Raw genomic sequence first — 5,995 nt, 5'->3', positions numbered from 1 at the left:
CTGCTGCTTACCTGTGCATTGCTCACACCGTGAGAGCAATGTCTCTTGTTCCGCCCAGGGGAAGCAGCAACCCAGCAGAGTCACGTGAGTGAGAATGAATCAGAGAATGAATTCATATGTGGATTGATTGTGTGAATGAGTAAAAGAATTAAAGAATTAATGTGTGGATGAATTGTGTGAATCAGTGAGTATGAATTCATGTGTAAATGAATTGTGTAAATGAGTGAGAGAATGAATGAGTTAAAGTGTGGATGAATTGTATGAATGAGTGAGAGAATGAAATAATTAACGTGTGGATGAATTGTGTGAATGAGTGAGTATGAATTAATGTGTGGATGAATTGTATGAATGAGTGAGGGAATGAATGAATGAATTTGTGGATGAATTGTGTAAATGAGTGAGAGAATTAATGAATTTGTGAGAATGCATTACTGAATGTGTAAATTATTTGTGTGAATAAGTGAGAGAATACATGATTGTGTGAATGAATGATGTGAATGAAAGTGTGAATTAGTGATTTACTGTAAAATGGTTATGTGTGTCATAGATGTTTAATTGATTTGTGAAAAGGCAAAGATGGCACAAGCAGGGTGTTTGAGCATTGGGGTCCAAGATGGCGCAGGCAGAGTGTTTATGGGACAGATGGCACAGGCAGCATGTTTCTTAGACAAAGATGGCACAGGCAGCATGTTTATGTGACAAAGATGACACAGGGCGGGCTGTTTGGGTGCTGGCCAGGTTCTATGTTGGCAATGTGGACTCCAGGGCTGGCTTTGGGGTGTGCAAACTGTGAGCTATGCATGTAATGTAGGGATGTTTATTTATACGTTTAATGCTGAGTTTGTATGTGAATTCCAGCTGGGTTTGTGTGTTATTCTGTTGATCTATAGCTGCTATATGTTTCCATACATTATTTATGTATACCTGCAAATACAGGGTTTGTATGTCTTAATCAGTTGATCAATACCTACAGTGCTGATTCCATGTGTTGTTTATTTGATCCATACCTTCAGTGCTGTGTTTACATGTGATTTCCAGTTGATCTATTCCTGCAATGCTGGGTTTGTGTGTTCGGTCTTTACTTCAAAGAGATAAGTTCATACTATGTTGTTAAAAATGCATGTCTAACGAATATATATATATTTATATATATATATATATATATATATATATATATATATGCCTGTGTGTGTAATCTCATGCGCTTCATAGTGTGTTCCTGAATGGCAGAAAAAAAATGTGGTCACCCTAGTCAAAGATGACCTCAAGGCATCGGACCTGGTTAGTAGGAGAGATAGTCGTGTTGTTAATGGTGATAGAGAATTCTGGTACTGGGGTGGAGATGGAAGGAGGGAAGATAATGAGTACAGATTTAGAAAGATTAAGTTTCAGGTAGCATTCTGGCATCCATGAAGAAATAGTAGACAAGCAGTTTCGTAATATGGAACATGAGAGACAGAGAGAGATTAGGAGAAGATGGGTACATTTGGATATCATCTGCATATAGATGACACTGGAGGCTAAAGGAGTTGCCAAGAGATGACGTATAAGGAGAGAACAGCAGTAGTCTCTGGGTCACACCTTAAGAGTTGCAGGGTATGTACATCATGTTTTCAAATTTAAAATAAATCATTTTCGTCTTCCTTGTACAGCCACACATTGCTGTGGACTCAGAACGCTGGCACCTTACCATGTATATGTAACAGCACACAGATTGAGTGAGTCTGGAACAAAAATAGATGATTACTAATCTAAAATATATTTAAGTTGGAAAATTTCCACAAAAAAAATATGTTACCTACTCTATTGCTGCCTCTAGTCTAGACCACACAAAAGGGAACTGCATGGCAGTAGACAATCTCACACTGTGAATAATGCCCCGTCTGCTAAAAAATGTAAGCCCAAGAAGTGTCTTACAACTTTCAAATTTGACCAGCAATATGATTTCAATGCTATCTTCAATAAAGGATCAAGGGAAGTGATGGAAAATAAAGTCATTATCTCCACCATGATACTAAACCTTTAGATCTTCCTAGATCACCTCACGTCATCATCATCCTTTGTACGCAGGCACCATGAGTAATTTTACACCGTTACTCTAGCTCTTTAGCTCTTTTTATTCATTAAAGCTCAAACATATGCTGGCATGGGAATCAGACTTGAACATATTGGTAACATTAGATCAATGGATAGAGTCAGAAGAAAATATGTGAGCGGTTACTCAATGTACTAACCATGTTGAATTACACACACACCAGTTGGTACTTAACCCCTAATATACTCTCTGAACTCTATAACACCGTGTCCTCAATCTGTTGGAGACCAGGAGTGGGACATTTATAAATATATGGTGGTAATGCCCATTGATAAAACCTATATGAACAAAACCATTCACCATGTCACATCATAATGTCATGCACTAACCACAGAACAGTATTCTGTCTATTTATTATTATTATTATTATTATTTTTTTTTAATATTTTTTATTGTTTTCAAGTTTTTTCATGACAACTACAAACATGTAACAAACATTCGAAATACGAGAGGATTACATCAGTGAGGGCAGAGGTAGAGGGGAAGAAAAACCAAAAAAAATGTATTATTTATTCTAATAATCATTTGAAGAAAAAAAAACTACTTGAAATACGGTAAATAAATGAAAAAAATAATAAGAATGTAGTTGGTTTTCAGTGTTGGGTTCCATTATGGCTTTATCTCAGATGTTCCTCCTCTAATTGCATGTTAATTAGATAGATCCTACGGCAAAGGCCTCCTATACCCTGGAGTGACAAATACTGATGACTGGTTGTAAAATATATTGACTATTAAGACATAATGAACCGACATCCCGCTGAGGTAGCAGAACACACATGGGCCACATAAAGCAGGTGGGGCTGCTCTATAAAAAGCAATAAGATGGTCCCAATTACAATAGAGAAATATTTCAATGTGAAAAGAGATTTCTGTAATTATAATTTAAACAATATATGTAACATTGTTCCGTACTTTTCTGATCATTACATTGCTTGCTTTTCATAAGCGCTCATAAATTTATTTTAAGGGGTCCCTAGGAGCCCTGTACAAGCCCTGCTAATTCTAGTAGAAAATGGGGAAAACACATACATCTGCTAGCGATAACCTCATTGTAACCCCATTGCTTTATTCATTTTTGAATGATTGATTTAGTATTTTTTTGTTAGTACATAATAAATATTTTTTAATTATTTTTTTTCTCATGAAAAAGCAATAATCATGTGCAGGTTTTTTGTCCATGTCCATCGTAGCTGCAGAAAACACGCATTTGCATTAAAACGGCACTCCGGCTCTATCGTAGCTTTTTGATTAGTGCATCATTCTTCCTATTCTCTAACAAAGAAAGAAATAATTGCATAGTGATTGACAAATCTCATTGGCACGGAAGATGTTAAGAGATTCGACGGCCACCCAAAGATTCAGACATATGCCATTCTGTCTCCCGGCGACCGGCTCAAGTGTCTCAAAATAATTTGTGCGCATTGGGTTATTTCTGTTCGAAAATTGAAGGACTTTGTCAAGAAAGGTAATTTGTGTGACTAATTACAGTTTGTGTCAGAGCCTACAAAATATCTAAGCATGTTCTTTTCTTTCCGTTTTCTCCTCCGCTCCCTCGTTTCTGTGACCTTGTGTAGAAATGCATGTAGCTTAAGAGTGGCGGTACAGAAGGGAGAATAAGCACCTATTAAAGAAAAAAGACATAAAGATTATGGCAGACCAACTGGGGAGAAATAACTAAACACAGGTTTGAATAGTGAAGTAGGAACTGGAAAATGTTAGTCATTCAACCGAAAGTTCAATAGCTCTCCCTGAGATTTTATTCACAATGTCACGACGTTCCATAGCTATGCTTTGCTTTAGGTACGTTTAACAAAACAAAGTATTTTTGAACATTTTCAAAATAGCTTCATAGGAGCCACCCCTTGTCTTGTTTCTTTAAACAAAGATTCATTCAACATCAGTTGACCCATTACTATAGTCGTTTGATAATTGTGGAAGATATCCAAGAACGTTTGTCTTCCTTAGAGATTAAAGATAATATACACAAAAGGATTCAAAGTATAGTTCAAAAGCTAGTGTCATCAACAGCACTCCTCTCCTCAACTATACACGCGGTCTATTATAAGGAGAAGTCCTATCGAAAAATAAGAATTTTTTTCACTCTATAATGTAGTTTAGAATTGATGAAAAAGTTTGTTTCGTTGTTCAAATTAAGTCCTTTTTCTGTAGACCTTGAGGCTGCCTTTGAAATGTATGATGACCTTCTCTGCTGAAACGCGGCACTGAGCCAATTCTTTATGGCTTTTCCTCCAACGACCTTGAGTTATTGTTTACCAAACTGTGCAGTTCCTAAATTAGACCCCCAATCCAGCTAGAAAAGAAAGAAGAGGTTGCTCATGCGTGTATCCACATTCACTGAAAATACCAAGGCGTTTATTGAAACTACTCCTCTTGTCCCCAATATAACCCTAATAGCTGCAACAATGTTGCAGCTACCCACCAATGACACCATGACTGCCTGGGCATGAGCCAGCAGTCATGACCCCCTTCCCTATTGGCCCCTTTACGCCGGTCTACAGTGAAAGCTGTAATGTTTGCTGATGATATCTACATATCTGGGAACAGCCCGGGGTAAGTTACCTAGGAAAGTATTTTTCTGAGGGGACAGGACTAGGGAAGCATGGATGGAAGGCTAGCTGTGTGTTGGCGAGGGGTAGCCTTAGACATCCATAGAAAGACTTGGAGCAGGAGGAAGAGTGTCTGCAGAAAAAGAAAAACTGACTCGGAGATCTGGGAAAACTTGATATTCTGGGTCAAATGTGGAGGTTTGTCTATCTATCGATACAAGCATTTTAAGTATAAAAGAAGGAGTATATTAAGAAGATTTGATGTGCAGTTATTGGCTACTGATTCTCTTTCCATTCTTCATTTGCAGAAATGAGCCTTTTCCCTCTAACTTGTTTGATTGGTTGTTAGCTTCTTCTTATATGACAACATATAGAAGCACACAGAGGATATTGTACTTTTTCACCCATGTATGTTGGAGAGCTAGAACGTGTAAAGTCGAAATTTTGGATTTAACCACTTTGTCATAAATAAAAATAACACTTTCAAATGGCGTGTTGTAACGCAACACTATAAATCACTTTAATTAGAATTCTTTGTAAGCCAGATAATCACCGATTCATGGAAATCAAGAATCCAGGTGCTTTCATAAAAAAATTAATATCATTTTGTGATTTGTAATATTATATTCCCATTACCATATCTACTGTAGGCTTCCCCTAACATACTATAACTGTTTGCATGCCATTGTCAGGAGAGTACTCATGGATCAGTAGGTAGAACCGAGATGCAGGAAGAACCACACTTGCTTAGGTGATAAGCACCTCTAGAGACCCGGGTATGCAACAGAACTCTAGGGCGTAGTTACAAGCACAAATTATATGAGGGTGTGCAGGTCAGTGGAGTTGAAGGGGTCAGGTTGCCAGAGATCAGTAGCCAGAGATCAATACACAAGTCAATATGCAGGATGCCAGAAGCCAAGATAACCAGTAGATACGACAAGGTTCAGGATGCCAGAGGTTAGGATAGTCCACACCAACATTCAGGATACCGCATATCAGGATCATCAATAACAAGCCAAAAAAATCAGGAACCAGGACAACTGGGAGCAACTTGCCTCTACTATAGACCCAGTATAACTTTGCACTGCCATATTGGAGAGTGCAGGTTATATAGGGAAGCCCTAGAGTGCCATCAACATAGAGAAGCAGCAGAATCCAGAACACAAGGAGCGCACAATATACGGGATGCCATATGAAGAGGAGGACACGTCCCATGAGCATGCAGAAGATTCTTCCCGTTGTCGTGCGGCGGTTCAGCGAGTATCGGTGATTTCGGAGTTAAGTACCTGACAGTCACACACTTATAACTAAGATTAATATGAGTTATATAGGG

This window comes from Spea bombifrons, chromosome 4 (assembly GCF_027358695.1).
Source record: "Spea bombifrons isolate aSpeBom1 chromosome 4, aSpeBom1.2.pri, whole genome shotgun sequence".
Taxonomy (NCBI): domain Eukaryota; kingdom Metazoa; phylum Chordata; class Amphibia; order Anura; family Pelobatidae; genus Spea; species Spea bombifrons.
The sequence above is the reverse complement of the archived record's forward strand: the minus strand, read 5'-3'. Positions refer to the sequence as shown.